Source organism: Strix uralensis, chromosome 4, assembly GCF_047716275.1.
Source record: "Strix uralensis isolate ZFMK-TIS-50842 chromosome 4, bStrUra1, whole genome shotgun sequence".
Lineage (NCBI taxonomy): Eukaryota > Metazoa > Chordata > Aves > Strigiformes > Strigidae > Strix > Strix uralensis.
In genome coordinates, this window is record NC_133975.1 from 47521484 (window position 1) to 47540029 (window position 18546).

An 18546-nucleotide genomic window follows, 5' to 3' on the forward strand; every position below is an offset into this window, starting at 1 on the left:
ACAAACATAGTATTTATACTTTTGACCTCAGTGGACATTTTGTCTCATTGTACAAATGTAAATTGCCTCATTAGATAAATTCTGAAAGGATTGCCTCCTCTTTGCACATTAGTATTTTTTTAGTAGAATAGCTGACTGGTTATCATTTCTAAAGGATGAAACATTACTGGTATTCTTCAGGTTTGGAAAATTGCCAACTTATTACTTTCCCCTTATTTAAACTCTTCTTGCATTTGTCATTTAATCTGTTTTATTTCCCTTGAAATATGTTTTACCCCTGTATTCTTTCACATGCATCTCCTTCTTTAAGATGATTTCAGTTACTATTTCAATAGAAACTTTTTGTAAAGTCATATAGTTTTGAGACTATATTTTCATCAAAAATGCTTTAGGTTATGGTGTTCATCACCTCTCTTCCAGGTCAATAATATTATAAATAAAGTTTAGATCACAGTCAGCTTCCAGACTCAACAGATGAATACCTAGGATAAGGACATATTAAATTCTTTTTTTCCTATAACATTCGCTTGCCACATAAAGCAACAACAAGCAATAATATTTTCCCAAACTTGGATTAAGCTTCCTCACAGGCTTCACTCTCAGATTTCCTATCTTTCTGTTGGGAAGGTGTCACTAAAATACAAATTCTGTGCTAAACATATCTGAGATTATGGGAGACCTGAACAACTTGCAGATTTGATGGCCACTCCTCTGTTTTCAGCTGGCTCTCCCCACAGTATACTCTCAACACAGCTGAATATATATATTGCAGGCAGCCTGGCCTCTCAGTTTTTTGAATGTAGACTGTCTACAAGTCTTTGTTTCGCAGTCCTCTGGAAACCTGGCTTAAGATCTTAATACTGTGTAATCAATCAGGTATCAAATATCAAGGTCTATGTTTTTCACATTGCCAAAAACCACTCAATTCAGCCTGGGTGAGAAATTACAATAAATTAACCCCCAGAAGCGCTACAGGCTTGGGTAGGAGTGACTGGAAAGCTCCCAGTCAGAGAGGGACTTCGGGGTGTTGATTGACAGCTGGCTGAACATGAGCCAGCAGTGTGCCCAGGTGGCCAAGAAGGCCAATGGTATCCTGGCTTGTATCAGAAATAGCGTGGCCAGCAGGGACAGGGAAGTGATCTTACCCCGTACTCTGCACTGGTGATGCCGCACCTCGATTGCTGTGTGCAGTTTTGGGCCCCTCACTACAAAAAGGACATTGAATTACTCGTGCGTGTCCAGAGAAGGGCAATGAAGCTGGTGAAGGGTCTGGAGCACATGTCGTACGAGGAGCGGCTGAGGGAACTGGGGTTGTTTAGTCTGGAGAAGAGGAGGCTAAGGGGAGACCTCATCTCCCTCTACAACTACCTGAAAGGAGGTTGCACAGAGCTGGGGATGAGTCTCTTTAACCAAGTAACAAGCGACAGGACAAGAGGGAATGGCCTCAAGTTGCTCCAGGGAAGGTTTAGACTGGATATTAGGAAGTATTTCTTTACAGAACGGGTTGTTAGGTGTTGGAATGGGCTGTCCAGGGAGGTGGTGGAGTCCCCATGCCTGGAGGTGTTTAAGAGTCGGGTCGACATAGCGCTGAGGGATATGGTGTAGTTGAGAACGGTTGGTGTTAGGTTAATGGTTGGACTAGATGATCTTCAAGGTCTTTTCCAACCTTGATGATTCTGTGATTCTGTGAAGTCTGTACAATAACATGTGTTCTGTGAGACGAGGATCAGGGGTTTTAGGTCCCATCCCCATAACTTAGACATAAAATGAACTAAGCCCAAATCTCTTTTCTTGCTAAGACTCAACCTGAATTTAGTCAAAAGAGCCTTTGACATCAATAAACATGTATGTTTATTTTGCATGTGAAATGTGCATGTGAAATGTGTGTGATAAATTAAAAGGGAATTTAATAAATTCACAAAGTATTAATTTAAATGGCTGATAAGATTTTTACAGAAAGAAGGTAAAAATCAATCCCTTTAATTTCTCATATTTGAGCAAAAGCCCTTGCATAGAGCCTTGAGGCATGCCTTAAAGCTCAAAATCTGACTCTCAGACCTAGTTTTGGAATAAATTCTCAATTTATGGCTTTTAGTAAGCGCTGCATTGAGTTTAAATTTGGAGCTTGTTAATTCATATCAAAACTGACTCTGACAAGCTAAAGCATAAGGAAATAGCTAAAACCAGAGTCATGTGGCTTTCATGAAAAACACCATTTTAGCCATGAGTTTCCTACACTATTGAGAATTTTTGGAGCAATTTTTGGAAGTTGTTTCTTTTTTTCTTCTGAATTTGGAAATAAGTTAGAGGCTAGTACAAATGACAAATAGTTGTCATAAGGTACTAGAAAGGAACATTGCTGTGTGTGCATCCAGCTACATACGACAATATCTTAAGTTTTCATTGGTGCTTTCATATTCAAATCCCAGAAGAGTACTTTACAACAGTACTTGTACCTTCAGACAGTGTGAAAGGTTCCAGAAACCTCAAGCTGAATGAAAATGGCTGAGGAAATATGCTTGAAAGTAGTTTGTTTTGTTTTGGTTTGGGTTTTTTTATGGGCAAAAGAACTCTACAAATTAGGGAAAAGACAGAAATAGCTTACACAACTACATGTTCATTTGCTTAGGTCAGCTTCTAGCAAAAGGATCTTCAGAAAGAATGTTAGAGAGCAAGCACTACTGATGAGAGAGAAAATTAGATAACCATGCTTGTGCATCACCATAAACAATGTTTGTTTTTAAGCTTCTTAGTTGTAAATAAACAGACATGATCTTGCAACCTCTGTCACCTTCATCATAGTATTATAAATAACTGCTATATCACAACATCCCAGAATAGGAGAAGGTTTTTTTGTTTAGAATTTGGAGCTGTCAGACTTATTAACAATCATGCCTGTGCATGTTTTTTTCTTCAGGCCCAGCAACATATCATTGTCCTAATAAAAATGCAACAATATTCAGTTTAAAATTGGCTGTTTAAAAAGTAAAAATTTTATTAAACACTAAAGTATGAAACATCCCTCCAATAGAGGCAAAAAGCTTAAATAGTTTTAATCTGATGCAAGTTGGAGGTGCAATGGTTTGAGCCCACTGGAGCATGGGATTGGTACCAAAGAAAAGGTTAAATAGCCATGTCCTGGACTTCTGTCTTCAGTGTTTGAGAGAAACAGAGATGTTTTAAATCACGCCTGATCCTGTTTTTACCTCAAACAACCTTCCTAGGGGTAACAAACAGGACAAGATCAATATCAGCATGTTGTGACTGGCTCCAGTTGACTAGAGGAAAAAAAGCACAGTATTTTTAGGATGTCTCAGTCATACAGTATCTGAAAGCTTTGCTTCCTGATAAAACATGAATAGCTTTTCCTAGGCCTCTAATTCCATCTCTTTAAAATGTTAATTTACAGTAATTTTTCTTAATATAGGGCTATAATGGTGTCTGTAACGATGGCTTCATGTTTCATTGAATACCAGTTTTGTCTTGTTCCATATTCAATCTCTCTGGATGATAAGTTTTATTATGCACATTGACAGAAGTCAATGTCTGTTTGTTATTTCAGTTTTATATGTTACCAAGACTGAACACAGAGAAATTAAGTTGTTAGCTCTATTATGATGCAGTTTGGATTTAAAAAAGAAAAGAGAGAAAAGTAAAATGGGCCAAAAAAACCACAACAAAAATACATAGCAACAATCATTAGGAGACTGTCTATAGCTCAAAGAATGAACAAAATTTCCAGTGCAATAGAAATCGGAGGGAGCTTTATAGGGGCATTGAATTTAGAAGAAAACATTTGCAGGAGAAGGAATTAAATGTTCTGAAGAACTTCTGGGATAAAATAAGCACTGGATGAAAAGTCTTGTCACATTCAGAGACATATGCCAACGAGTATTCATATTGAATGCTCAGGGAAAGAGCTCATGGAGAATTTCAGTCAGAACAGTCAGGGTGAGCCAGGCACGAGTAACCTGTGGAAGGATGGCACCTGGGAAATGCAGTAGAAGAAGAAAGTGTACTGCAGAGATGGCATGCATCATTGTAAGTCTGGCAGAGTGGCTCTGCCTTTCCAAAGTAAAGGAAATCTTACACTGAAAAATTTAAAAGATGCCTAAGAAAAACAGGTGAGCACCTCTTGTGGCTGAATGGTACTAAATACTGTGAGATAGGAAAAGTTTGGACAAGAAAATGTTATTATTATGATTACTTGTTTTGTGAAAATAATGTATCCATCACAATTTACACAACAAATATATAAACCTATATATAAACCTAACTATTTTCAGTGATGTGCAAAGTCCATGGCCTTCAGGGAAACTTGAATAGACTCCTGAATCAGTGACCCAATGTCTCTTTTCAGTTCTTGTAAATTATTTTTTCTCTGCAAATAATATAAAAGGATTTTAGTATAATATAGTCATATTTATATTTCTTTTATTATTATATTTCTTAACTGTCTGCTCATGGCCTGGATGAGTGTATGGTCTGCTGGATCAAGCACTGGCTGGATGGAAGGTCCCAGAGGGTGGTGGTCAGTGGAGCTAAATCCAGCTGGTGGCCAGTCACAAGTGGTGTTCCTCAGGGCTCGGTGTTGGGACCATTTCTGTTCAACATCTTTATTGATGATCTTGATAAGGACATAGAGTGTATCATCAGTAAATTCACAGATGACACCAAGTTAAGCGGGAGTGTCGATCTGCATGAGGATAGGGAGGCACTACAGAGAGACCTGGACAGATTGGATCGGTGGGCCAACATTAACGGGATGAGCTTCAACAAGGCCAAGTGCCAGGTCCTGCACTTGGGCCACAACAGCCCCATGCATCGCTACAGGCTTGGGGAGGTGTGGCTGGAGAGCTGTGTGGAAGAGAAGGATCTGGGGGTTCTAATTGACAAGCAGCTGAACATGAGCCAGCAGTGTGCCCTGGTGGCCAAGAAAGCCAATGGCATCCTGGCTTGTATTAGGAATAGTGTGACCAGCAGAATTAGGGAGGTGATAGTCCCCCTGTACTCTGCACTGGTGAGGCCACACCTTGAGTATTGTGTCCAGTTTTGGGCACCTCAATACGAGAGAGATATCGAGGTGCTGGAGCGAGTGCAGAGGAGGGCAACGAAGCTGGTGAAGGGCCTGGAGAACAAATCCTGTGATGAGAGATTGAGGGAGCTGGGACTGTTCAGTTTGAGGAAGAGAAGGCTGAGGGGAGATCTCATCACTCTCTATAACTACCTGAAAGGACATTTTAGAGAGGTTGGTGCTGGTCTCTTCTCACAGGTAATTAGCGATAGAACAAGAGGGAATGGCTTTAAACTGCAACAGGGGAGGTTCAGACTGGACATTAGGAAAAAAATTTTCACAGAAAGAGTGGTCAGACAGTGGAATAGGCTGCCCAGGGAGGTGGTGGAGTCACCATCCCTGGATGTGTTTAAGGGTCATTTGGATGAGATGTTGGGGGATATGGTGTAGGGGAGAACTTTGTAGAGTAGGGCTGATGGTTGGACTCGATGATCCCAAGGGTCATTTCCAACCTGAGTGATTCTGTGATTCTGAATTATATTATTTATATTATTTTATGTTATTAATATTAAAACCACCAATAATGAATATATGTGTATGCCTGCTATCTTGAGGCAGGGAACATAGGTTTCTGTCTCAAATGAAGGTTGATGATGGCAAATAAGGCAACATCAGCTCAGAAAAAATGAGCTGAAGATGACCAGTGGTTAGAGTCAAAAGCCCATGGAACAAATATTCAGGAATTAGTACATTTCACTTTTAGGTTTGCCTGGTACTAAGAGTGAAATTGAAGCTGAAAACAAAATCTTCTGTTTATTCCTCTACAGATAGTAAATACTAAAAAACAATGCCTGCACGTAGTCTCTCAATAACACAAACCTGGAAGTCATTAACTGGGGCACACAGCCTGAAAGTGGCTCTTTGAGAACTGGCATTGCCAGGTGGTGAGCCATGGAGAATGAAGTTGCTCCCCCATTGGCAAGGTAAAGAAGAGGCTACACATGACTTCAGCATCCCCAGATTGTCACAATTAGTCAACTCAGTGCTACTAGGTAGCAGATAGGATCACTCCAGGCAGTATTGTAGCATGAAATGGATTGTTTTGCTGTTTGAGAAACAATTACTCACTAACTTCTAGGGCATCAAGTAACTTGTTGTGCAGTTAGGATGCTTGCAAACACATACGCTTTTAAGGCAAGCTAACTACAGTTGTCTCTGTATAGCCTTGTTAAGCAAGGAATAAATGTTTTATCTTAATTAATCCACTTTTTGTTTTTTGACTGCAAGGGAAAACACTTGTAAAATTTGCTTAGATTATGTTGCATTTTACTGTACTTTTAAAATATTACTTTAATAATTACTTTAATTAATTACTTTAATACTGTTTCTTCTGAAAATAGTAATCACTTCTACAATGTCACCTGAAATGAATGGAGACAGTGCTAACAGTATTTATTTTCTCTCCAAAGCACCCTGAATTTTTAAATGTACTCCAAACAGAAAAATTGCTGCCCGGAGTACTGGCAAGCTAGTGAAGGGCAAACGAGGAGCCCAACCCCTAAGAAAGTGGCACCACAGTATTTGCTGATGTTTACCTGCCAGGGCATCCACATTCTGCTCCCATTAGATTATATCATAGTTAGTTTTATGGAAGATGTGTACCCAGCCCTAGTCAGAATGCTTGCTTATATATATCCTGCAAACAGAACAGTTGTAAGTAATAAAGATAGAGTGATAAGTACTATTTTGCATATGCTTTTCAGAGATTTAACTATTCACTGAAGGGTAGTGAAAGCTTCTTGATAACCTACGTTCCTGATTAAGTAGAGTAGTGGCTAAAGTGTTAGGGAGTAAAAGGAAGAAGGGAAATATTATATTGCTTGTTGAAAGACTTATTAATGATATTCATTAATACAGAAGGCAATAACCCATGATTTACACATTTAAAAATGCATCTGTGAAGCTAGGATCCATTTTTTATTCTAGCTGTTGCTTTATCAGGAAGAGGATGCAGAGGATTTGCAAACATGTCACTAATACTTCAGTACCTGGTAAAGAAGAATAGCCCTCAGAAAGTGTAGATCTCTCAGGTTTTGACCAAGTTTTAGCAGACATTGGATTTGCTATTATAATCCACCCCCTATGCTTCTGGCAAATGAACTGTTTCAGCAGATACAAGAATATCACCTATCAGCTAACTACGACATTCAAACACTACATTTACTTTCATATAAACCATTCTGTAAAATACTCTCCATTCATTGCAGTCACTAAGGTATAAAAGATATGAATATTACTTATGCGTCAGTGGAATTGCATTTGGAAATTAAAATTCTGCTGTGTGACAAAGACAAGCTACAAAAACCACACAGATTTATGAAGGAGAAATAAACAGAAAATGAAAAATAGCATTGCTCCAAAGATTTACAAGTATCATATATCCAGTAAAGTATGTTATAAAATAAAATGATCCAACATCAACAAAAACCAACTAAACTGTGTTGGTTTTACACAAATCTTTCTAGTCTTAGGCCTTGTAGTTTGATTTTGCTACACATTTTAACCTCAGTGCTTTCTCCTATTGAACCACTAATTGACGAATATTTCAAAGAGTTTTGCACTTGCCCTCATGAGAAGAGAATGAGCAATAGGAGCATTTTCATGAACCATCACCTTTTTTTTAATAAGCACCTGTGGTGGTTGCTATGTTTTTCCTGGAGATAAATGAAAAATGTCTGGAAAGGTGGAGCATAGACAGGAAGCATTTTATTCAACAGATGTATGTTTTTTCCAATTCTGATGTCCTCTATACCAATATGTGGATTAAAGCATCTATAAAACATGCAGTGAAAATTGATTTAGGCATGCAAGTAAAAGAATGACATAGAACTGTAAAAGCTGGACCGAGAGGTAGGTCACAACTTGTATTTATAATTATCCATTCTTAGACAAATAATTTTCATTGTGTGGGTGCAGGACTCAGGATATGACCCAAAGCTGAGAACACTCAGCCATCCCTGCTCTGATAGGGCCGGTGTTATTAAGAATTCTGAGATATTTTGTCTTGCCAAGCACCTTTCTCAAACCTAATGTCCTCAGACTTGTATGTAATATTTATTGCTGAGGAGAGGCCACTGACTAAGCTGTCTACACCTGTTCTGCAGGAGAAAGAAGGCAACACCTTCCTTTGGTTCCCTATTTTTGATGCTATGAGAAAAGTGAAAAGATAGAGCTAAGATGACCTTTCTAGAATTTTTTCTTCCTTTAACCTGGGTGGATGGGTATCTTATACATGTAATGCATCTATTGTGACTATCCTGTGAACCAGTGCCAAGGAAGATGTGCTGCCCATTTAATTTCCAAATTGTAAAAATCCAGTGCTGCGTCAAGGCACCCCACATCTTCCAGTGTCTGGAGACATCAATTAATTATCAAATCAGAAAATGTTAAGACGGGATATGTTTGGGTCCATGGATGCTTTCACTTGGGGTACAACCAGACTACACTCCAGATCACTGAATGGCCACACTGCCATGATGGTTAAAACTCCAATCATTTTCATATCCTCAACACTAAACTGTCCTATTTTCCCTCTAATCCCTCTCTGTAGGAAAACAGATCTCCCATGGACACATTTTAAATGTCCTATAACTGACAGGTTACTAGAAAATTAAATGCTTATGTTATCCATAAAAGTTTTGGTTAGCAACAATCAGATAATTATTAATCTTCAAACTATATTGAAAAATATCTGAATCCAAACCTGGAAATGTTAATGATGAAATGGTAAATTCATTATGAAATTTATAACCTGGATCATTTATCTATTATTTGTTCTCCACATGTGACTTCAAGCTTCATATACAATAATAGCCTTTTATCAATCTATACATAACATGCTAATTTGATTAAGTTAACACTGCCTAATAGCAGTAATTATATTATAATTAGAAATAATTAGTTACAGTATTGGTAAATTCTGTTTTATACTTCCTTCATCTGGATAGTGATAGAAGAATATGGTTGTAACCAATCCAAATATGCTGTTGAAGCTTATGAAAATCAAAAGTAAAATTTGATAAATTCTATTTTCACAAAGGCAATGCAATACAGTCACTGAGATTTGCACATAGCTGTAACTTTGCATGGGGTTTATCTGAAAAATAAGCAGTAATTAATAAAATAATAGCAGTATGTTCTCAGTAATACACATTATTGTAAGCATAAAAGCATCAATGCCTTCTGATTTCTCTTTCAGCAACTGTACAACAAAAAAAAGATTGCTATATATTTATCAGATGACTCAAGATTTTTAAAGGTCTGATGAAATTTAAGAGCTTATCTGAAAAAAAACCTCAGACTTCATAGTTCACTACAGTGTCAATTTTAAAATAAAAGTTTTCTATTCCCACACAACACCTACATCTTCTTTAATCCTCAGAGCAGTGTCTTTATCATATGTCAAGCTTTTTATATAAATCTGGTCTCAGTTGCTTTATTTTTTTTCCCCCTCATTTAATTTTAAGTAGCTCCTATCCTAGGTTTCTGATGTGATGCTATTTTTCTGCCAGGTAGAAGTCCAAAGAGAAGTTTGAGTATTTGGTAAACCTTAATAAAGGTGGAATATTGATACTGTGTTTTTCAAACCATTCTTCTTTCAGGGATTTTACTGCAAATCTCTTTCATCATAAAGGAACAATGAAACAGATGTGTCTGAGGATTCGTGTCAGAGAAGTTTGCATGACCAAACCCACTTCAGATGTCTGAAGAAATCCTAAGAGCCACAAATGGAGGTCTGCTGTCAGAAGATGGAGTATTCAATCTCTTTTCATGAATGATGGTGAATTGATCACACAGGAAAGAGTGCAAAAACTCTTCAAAGGGGTAAATGAAAAGCAGAAAAATCGGAAATTTTATGGTGATATTTAAATTTTTCAAAGAACATACCAAAGAAAAAAGAAAGAGTAATTTTAGAAGTCCAATTATCCAAGTATCACAAATGCAGTGAATTGTATACAATGCACATATGTCCAGCAGAAAGTTGGATTAATAGCTGTGTTGAAGTATACACTGTAACTGCTGTAGCCTGATCTTCAGCACCCTTGATGTCAGTCAGTCATGAAGGTTAAGGAAAAAGAGGATTCAGAAGTAGCTGTCTTCAAATTGAAATACTACACTATACTGCAGCGTGTACTATGATTTGTATATGGCTATTGAGAGATAAATATCATACATCAATTTACAACATAATTGGAATTGTACCTGTGGTAATCAGACATGAGCTATGGGATAAATAAACAAAGGAAGACTGACAAAGAAAATTTTGTAGAAATTGATATTGATTTGCAGAAACTAATATCCATATCCTCAATTAGAACACTTGATTAAAGAGTGGGAAGAGTTACATAAATTAATCAGAGGATACAGTACAGCTTTCAAAGGTCCCAAGGTGCACAAGACTACTGACCTGTGCATTATATTTATTGCTCCTTGCAGTTTTACTTCTTGGTGTTTTGGACTTTCAGAATGGATAGATCTGGGCACAGAAGTCATTGCAAAATTGACCATCTGGAAATCCACCATCATTTCAGCTGTGTGTAATGTAGGAAACTCAAATGTAGCAGGTTTTTGAAGTCTGTGGAACAGTTCTTCCAGAACTGTTGACAGTTCTTCATAAAGAAATAAATGCCAGCAGAAGAACAAAAGAAATTATGATGAGAGCTGTAAGTGACACTGCAAAGAGATGGGTTCCTTTTGACATTTAGAGTTACCTGGCAGTGTGGTATAAGACAAAAGCATCTGCATGACACAAAATAATTTCATGATTCTGTAAATCTATGGATGACTTCTTTGGGAAGTTTGGGAGGGAGAAGATTCTGGGAAATGAGAACATGTGTAAAATAATTCCTGAAGACTTCTAATTTATGATGGTATAAATCTTGCCTTTAGTTTCTTTGGTACAAAATCTAAAGAAAATCTACGGATTCTGAAGTGGTAGCTCTGGGTTTGTCTTGGTGTAAAATGAGAGCTGAATTTTGTCATCTGCCTTCAGTCATAGAGTGGCTTGAAGCTTTGTTAACTTGTTAACAGTACAAAGAAAGAAGATAAATATAACTGCAAGAGAATGTTTTCCTTTCCTTTATGTTTTTAGTTCTGTTTCAGAGAAGAAAGAAGTTTTCTTCCACCAGGAGGGAAATTGCATTGTGACTAAAATGGTATTAGACTGTTTCCTATGAATTTTCTGAAATCACAGAAGAGTAACAGCAAAAAAAGAGCAAATACTGCTGCATGAATAGATTTGATAAATAAGCCATGTTTTACAGTATATATTTCAGAAGTTCTGAAGCCAGAAGGAATTGTTACATCTCCTGCATAACAACAGGCCTTACACCTTTCTTTAACTTTCTCTTTAAATTCCTATTTAATTGAAACTTAATAACAACAAGAACCCAGTTTTGACTTGAAGTATTAACAGCTTTGTAGAACCTGCTGCACTATTTCGTAGGTGATTCCAAAGGTAATTACCATCATCGTCAAAACTCCCCACTTGATTTCTAGCTTGAATTGATCTAGCTTCAACTTCCAGCTAGTGGATTTTCTTCTGCCTTTGTCTGCTGTAGTGAGAAGCCTCCTATTATCAAATACATTCCCCAAGGCACTTACAGACAGTGAAAAAAACCACACTTTATCCACCGTAAACATATTTATTTATGGATGAAGGATGAAAGACTCCATCTGTGAAGCTTATCAAAGGGAAGGTTAAGTCATTACTTTGAATAATATTTGAACCTAACATAATAACTTGGAGGGGAAAGGTTTTTATTCACATGAGCTGAAGAATGAGGTAGGTATACAGTCCTTTATTTTTTGAAGTATTGGTAACACATAGAGGTCCAGATGAGTCTCAGACTGGCAGTTTCTGTCTAAGTGACAGCAGCCACAACTTGTTTCTTGCAAGCAGAGATGACTCAGACTGCAGCTCTGGAAAGTGCAGCTAGAAGACAGTGAAGGCAGTGAAAATGTCTTGACTCTGTGCATGTGTTTTGATTCATGCTTCAGCTTAATGGATAATGTCTGGACTGAACCCTGTGCACATTTCTGACATGTTTTTGATGAAGGGTACAAAACCAACTGCCATTCACCTTTCTGACAGAGGTATCAATGTAAATGAGAAACTGTCCACCAGCTCATCCAGCCAACTCCTGGATGCTTGCTCACAATGCAATGGAATAATGTGCAATGGAAAAAGGGGCTGAAAGGAACTGGAAAATGAGGGGGCTTTGGGCTTCTCCATATTTATTCCTACAAGTTCTGCAGACACAGAAAACAGACTGAGTACAAGCCCCTTAGATGTGTCTTACATCCCATTAGAAAGGTGATTTCACTAAGGGTAATATGTGCATCAGTAAAAGGTTTAGCTGGAAAAAGTACCCAAGACTTAACTTCAGAAGTGTTAGTATTATTGATGGTTATGTATTTGACTATGTTTTATTTCTAGTTACTACAAAACCAATTTTTTATATCAAAGTTATTATACACATTCCAAGGGTCACTTTTCACAGATCAGAGCACTCTTGACTACTAAAGATACCTTGGTTTGGCCCATGGAAGGAGCTAATACAGAAGCTCTGAGTTTTGAAACAAGAGCATTATATATATATTTGTCTCTTCTCATGATGCCAGCATGCTGGTGGGTATCATAAAATAAGAAATATGTAACTGTTAAGACAAGATGCTGTTTGTATTATAGTAATAAATATGTGAACTCATAGATAAAGATTTTGTGCAAAACCTTTCTCTTTTAGTGGAAGACAGAACAGGAACAGATTTTTCAAAAAATACAGGAATACTAATTTCCAGGATAGTAAAGCAAAAAAAAAAAAAAACAACCAACCAAACTTAAGCAGAGTATATAAACAGCACGTAGTAGTCATCACTAAAACCCCAACAGTTTTGTCCAAAGCTTGTTCTGGATGATAAATATCATATAATTTCATTTGTAATAAATATAATCTGCTTACTGCACCATAATTTACATACTAATACAAATAAAAGGAACACAATAATGGCAATACTTGGCAGAGTAAGAGAAAAAAATAAAGCAGGGTAGAATTCAAACTATGCATTCTACCTTTGTGAGGAATATAGAAGGTTTGAATCACCCATCACATAAGCCTACATGATCTGTATATAAATTTTCCTAAGACACAATTAATTTTTTAAGCACATAGTATAAGCAGAGGATAAAATGTTTTTCAAGGATGCCCTTGCACACAGGATGTAATTAATATATGATGAGGGAATTGGTTGTCTCTGTGAATGCCCAAACTGGAGCTTCCTGCAAAGGCTAGTGTCGGCAAGGGAAAAATTGAGATTAATATCACTCGAAGCAGAGCATTTGACTATTGTAATTTGTAATAGGTAGCTAAATCTGCCCTTGTCTGTACTGATAAAGGTCCCCTGGACTTCAAAGGATCCATAAATCCAAGTTCAAAGTGGATTCTGATATAAATAAGGATTCTAGACTCTGCATCCGGGTCTCCATATATGTGTCCATGACAACGCAAACACCCAAACTCACTAATGGCTTTCTGTTTTTTGAGTAGAAAAATGTATTTTCAAAGAAACCTGATCTGTGTTTTTTAGCTTGCCTCCTCTGACACTGTGATCGAGAACTGCATACTCAGGCTGATATAAATTTGATTCTATTATGATCCACAAATCCCTTTCCTAATTTTATCAGAAACAGGTGTTTCAGAAAACTGTACCTGCTTTCTTGATCAAAATGCAAAACCTGATGAAGGATTCACGTAGGTTACTTAAGCTTTCTTTAAAATGGGATAACTATTTGGAATTCAGTCTACCCAGTTCAGTCAGCAACTATTTATGTGCTCTATATGTTTTCATCAAAAGAGTAGTATTAGTATAATAAAGTACAGTACTAGTATAATAAAAATGAAAACATTCAAGGCTTAGCATATGCTATTTGGACCACAGGTGAATGAACAGTTTAAACTACAGATATGACATAGAACACTATGCTGGACACCAAGTTCCGCAACAGACTATTTGCAGACCTTTGATTTAATTCTCAGCTGAGGCAACAAAGTATTATCACAGAATCACAGAATCATTATTAGGGAGATATAATCATAGCTGACACTCTAAGGTTATGTTATAAGAAAACCTTGTTCCAGGCAAAATCTGACCTAGGATTAATATGCAAAAACGGACATGGAGAATAGTAACCTCAACAGCAACAAGAGTAACTATAATAAGGTATAATAAATGGCCGGGCCCAAAGAGTGGTGGTGAACAGAGTTAAATCCAGTTGGCAGCCAGTCATGAGTGGTGTCCCCCAGGGCTCGGTTTTGGGGCCACTCCTGTTTAACATCTTTATTGATGATCTAGATGAGGGGATCGAGTGCACCCTCAGTAGTTTGCAGATGACACCAAGTTGGGTGGGAGTGTTGATCTGCTCGAGGGTAGGGAGGCTCTGCAGAGAGATCTGGACAGGCTGGAGCGATGGGCTAAGGCCAACTGTATGAGTTTCAATAAGGCCAAATGCCGGGTGCTGCACTTGGGCCACAACAACCCCCAGCAGCGCTACAGGCTTGGGGAGGAGTGGCTGGAGAGCTGCCAGTCAGAGAGGGACTTCGGGGTGTTGATTGACAGCTGGCTGAACATGAGCCAGCAGTGTGCCCAGGTGGCCAAGAAGGCCACTGGTATCCTGGCTTGTATCAGAAATAGCGTGGCCAGCAGGGACAGGGAAGTGATCTTACCCCTGTACTCGGCACTGGTGAGGCTGCACCTTGATGACTGTGTTCAGTTTTGGGCCCCTCACTACAAAAAGGACATTGAATTACTCGGGCGTGTCCAGAGAAGGGCAACGAAGCTGGTGAAGGGTCTGGAGCACATGTCGTACGAGGAGCGGCTGAGGGAACTGGGGTTGTTTAGTCTGGAGAAGAGGAGGCTGAGGGGAGACCTCATCTCCCTCTACAACTACCTGAAAGGAGGTTGCAGAGAGATGGGGATGAGTCTCTTTAACCAAGTGATAAGTGACAGGACAAGAGGTAATGGCCTCAAGTTGCTCCAGGGAAGGTTTAGACTGGATATTAGGAAGTACTTCTTTACAGAACGGGTAGTTAGGCGTTGGAATGGGCTGCCCAGGGAGGTGGTGGAGTCCCCATCCCTGGAGGTGTTTAAGAGTCGGGTCGACATAGTGCTTGGGGATATGGTGTAGTTGGGAACTGTCAGTGCTAGGTTAACGGTTGGACTAGATGATCTTCAAGGTCCTTTCCAACCTAGATGATTCTGTGTTCTGTGTTCTTGTTAAATACTGGAAGAGTCAAACTGAAAGTGGTGCTCCAAATACCTGTTCTAGGTTGAGCATCTAATATAGAATAAATAGGAAAAAAAAAATCTCTTTGGAAGCTAAGTAGGAGCAGAATTTTATAGCAGTATTATAAATAGCTAAAAATAGCCTCTCGTAATGTCTCAAAATGTATGTGATAGCTCATATACATTTTAAGTAGCTCTTTGTAGGGCAAACTTTCATAAGTAAAACAATGTGATGCAAAAAGCTTCTTCTTCCATACATACAAGATTTCTCTATTTAAGACATTTGAATGCACTTTCAGTACCATGTGACCATCTCTGCACACTGACTGAGTGCAAAAAGCAGATGATAATGATCTGTGTCTTTCCACACTGGTATGAACATCAGGGCTTTTGGAGACTTACATGAATCCATTACTATTAATAGGAGCAACCATTGTATAAATTCCATTTTGATGAGAAAATGGATTCAGAAACATTTCTAACTTGAACTGCTTTTAGCTATGCTAGGATGAGATGCATAACAGGCCTTCCAAAGTACTTATGTCCCACATTGGACATCAAAGGAAATACACAAGTTCAGCACTTTATCTCTTATCCCTCTTTTACACTGAGAAATGAATCTCTCTTCTAATTAAAGAAATGCAGATGGAAACCTTGGGGCAAGACATGGTGTGGGTTGTGGGAATGACCAATTAGGAAGCACAAGACCAAAATGATCCTGCTCCTGGATGAGAATGTTAGTTTTTCTTAATGTAAACCAGTTTTTTTTGTCTTCTCATTCAGCAATGAGCTCTGCTCCCATGAAACTGTCAGATAAGGCCAAGATTTTCAGTTCAGTGTTGATTTTGATGTCTTCTTGGGAGAACCAAAGCAAAAACCAAATCTCTTTGCTCCCCTCCACATCCTTCCATTTTGTCAAAATCTTGTGCTTTCTTCAGATAGTGTGCAAAACATTTTGCAGTAGCGAAAAGCAATGACGTGAAGATACTGGACTGCAAAAGTTGTTCTGACATGACTGAATAGCCCTGGCTGAAACAGAAAGACAGGAATAGTTTTTACTCATTTAATATGTAACATTTTTACTTTTCTTCTTTACGTTTCCTTTCCATTAATGGATTAGAGATGCTCTTTTATAACCCTGAAGAACTAATAACAATTTGGTATTCTATCAGCATGTCATAGCTTGATATTATTTGATTTTGTGTCATGAATTTATTACACTTTAATTCAAGCATTAACCTAAAGAATGGCATCCTTACATGAATAAAAAGCAGGCTAGATTACATACATAAGTATATGCTACAGTCACCAATTTAATAAAAAAGTTATCTTTTCCTTCTACGTAAATTTATAAAATACTCTTACTTCTCACCCAGTACTTGTCTGTGAACTGTATTTGACTGCCTTGGGTGAATACATGCAAATGAAAAAGCTACTTTATTCTGACTGAATAACATGTCACATTGAGTTAAAAAAGTGAGCTGCTGTAGAGGAAACATTAATTAAATCAAGAACTATGTGCTCAAACTTGGAATGTATTTGGAACTGCTCTAAGAAAAAAAGAAAAAAAGAGAAAATAATCTCATCTCAAACTATATTCAGAAAGCTGTAGCTGAAAGCAGACACAGTCATAGTCAAAAATCTGCAAGTCTGCTATAAGAAGCTTGATACTAGCTAGATATCAGGATATTACCAAAAGGATTTTGTGTTTCAATCTCCAAAGTTTTTACAGTTGTTTCATTGTCAGATGTTCAGTGCATGTTTATGGCCATATGAAAGAAAGACAAAATATATAAATATGTACATATATAAATTTTTGTAGGTTTGTGTTAGGGAGGGTCAATGTACTGCATTATAATGCAGTGTATATTTCTTTTTTTTTTTTTTTAAATAGTGTCAGAGAGTAGAGTAACAGAAGATTCTTACCCTATTATTTTGGAGCTTTGTTTTAAAAATGAAACCTAGTTTAAAAGGAAGTATTACTGGCAAATCTATAGGTTCCCTTCAAAAGAGACTATTCAAACCCCATAACACAGCCTTATGATAAATGTGCATTCATTACGCACTGCTGGTTTTAAACTTTGAATTCATCATGATAGTGGAGAACTTTACATTCAGATACCATGTACTTGACCATTTAATAATGTTTATAATTTCAAAATAACTAGTCCTCTTTGTGAAATCTGATAATCAACTTAAAGTTGATTGATTCTCATGCTTTATGGGCACTGTACATTATTATTATAGATATTTACCCCACAGCCAAATGTTGTGTGAAATGGGAACCACATTTGGGTGTTTTTTTTCCATATTACCTCACACAATCAGCCATAGCTCTTCTTTTAGAAATAAACATGAATATTGGAGGTCTGTATATGTTTCATGTTTTATGCACGCCCTGTCCAGAGTGATACGGGTTCGGTTCCCTACTTGTATCTACATAGATTCCAGTTTGTAGCTTGATACTCTGAGGCCCATTTTATATAGAAGATAAAAGATGCTAGAGGACAAGCTAAGCTAAGAAGAAATTTTGTTTAGAAAAAACAAGGGGAATTTAAGAGAACTGATATGACAGATTGCGTGGTTGTATTTAAACCATTAAGGTACAGCAGATTGGAAAAAAAAAAAAAAAAGAAAACCCAAAGAATTAAACATCTGTCCTCTTCTACTTGGAAAAAGAAAAACTGTATACACCCTTATGGAAGGTAAATTAAAAACTGAGAAGTGCATCAGATAGTAATGAAAAAATAAATATTCTTGGATTACTTGGTATTTCATGATATTCATTTATCATAGTAGATGATATGAAAGTTACTTGCTCAGTATGAACTTCAAACTCAGTAGACTCTGGTATACCAACCAAAAATGTAAAAAGATTTGGAGAGGACAGTGGAAGGGTCTAAGTGTTTAAATCAGAGATAAATATCCAGAAGTTTTCTTCAGAAGGTTCCACAGTATTAAAGAAGTATTTAAGAGGTCTCACCTACTCCCCCTTAATGAAACTTCTTCTATTCTTATCAGAATATTAAATTCTCACTAGAAGCACATTTCAGCCAGTAAAGTGGCTAACATAGACAATGAGCCACAGGGAGGGGTTGAGGGGGAGCTAAAAGCTTTGACTCTAAAATACTCTGCTGAGATTTGGTAGAGACCTGAAGTGCAGCTGGAATACAATAGTGAAGATTAGCACA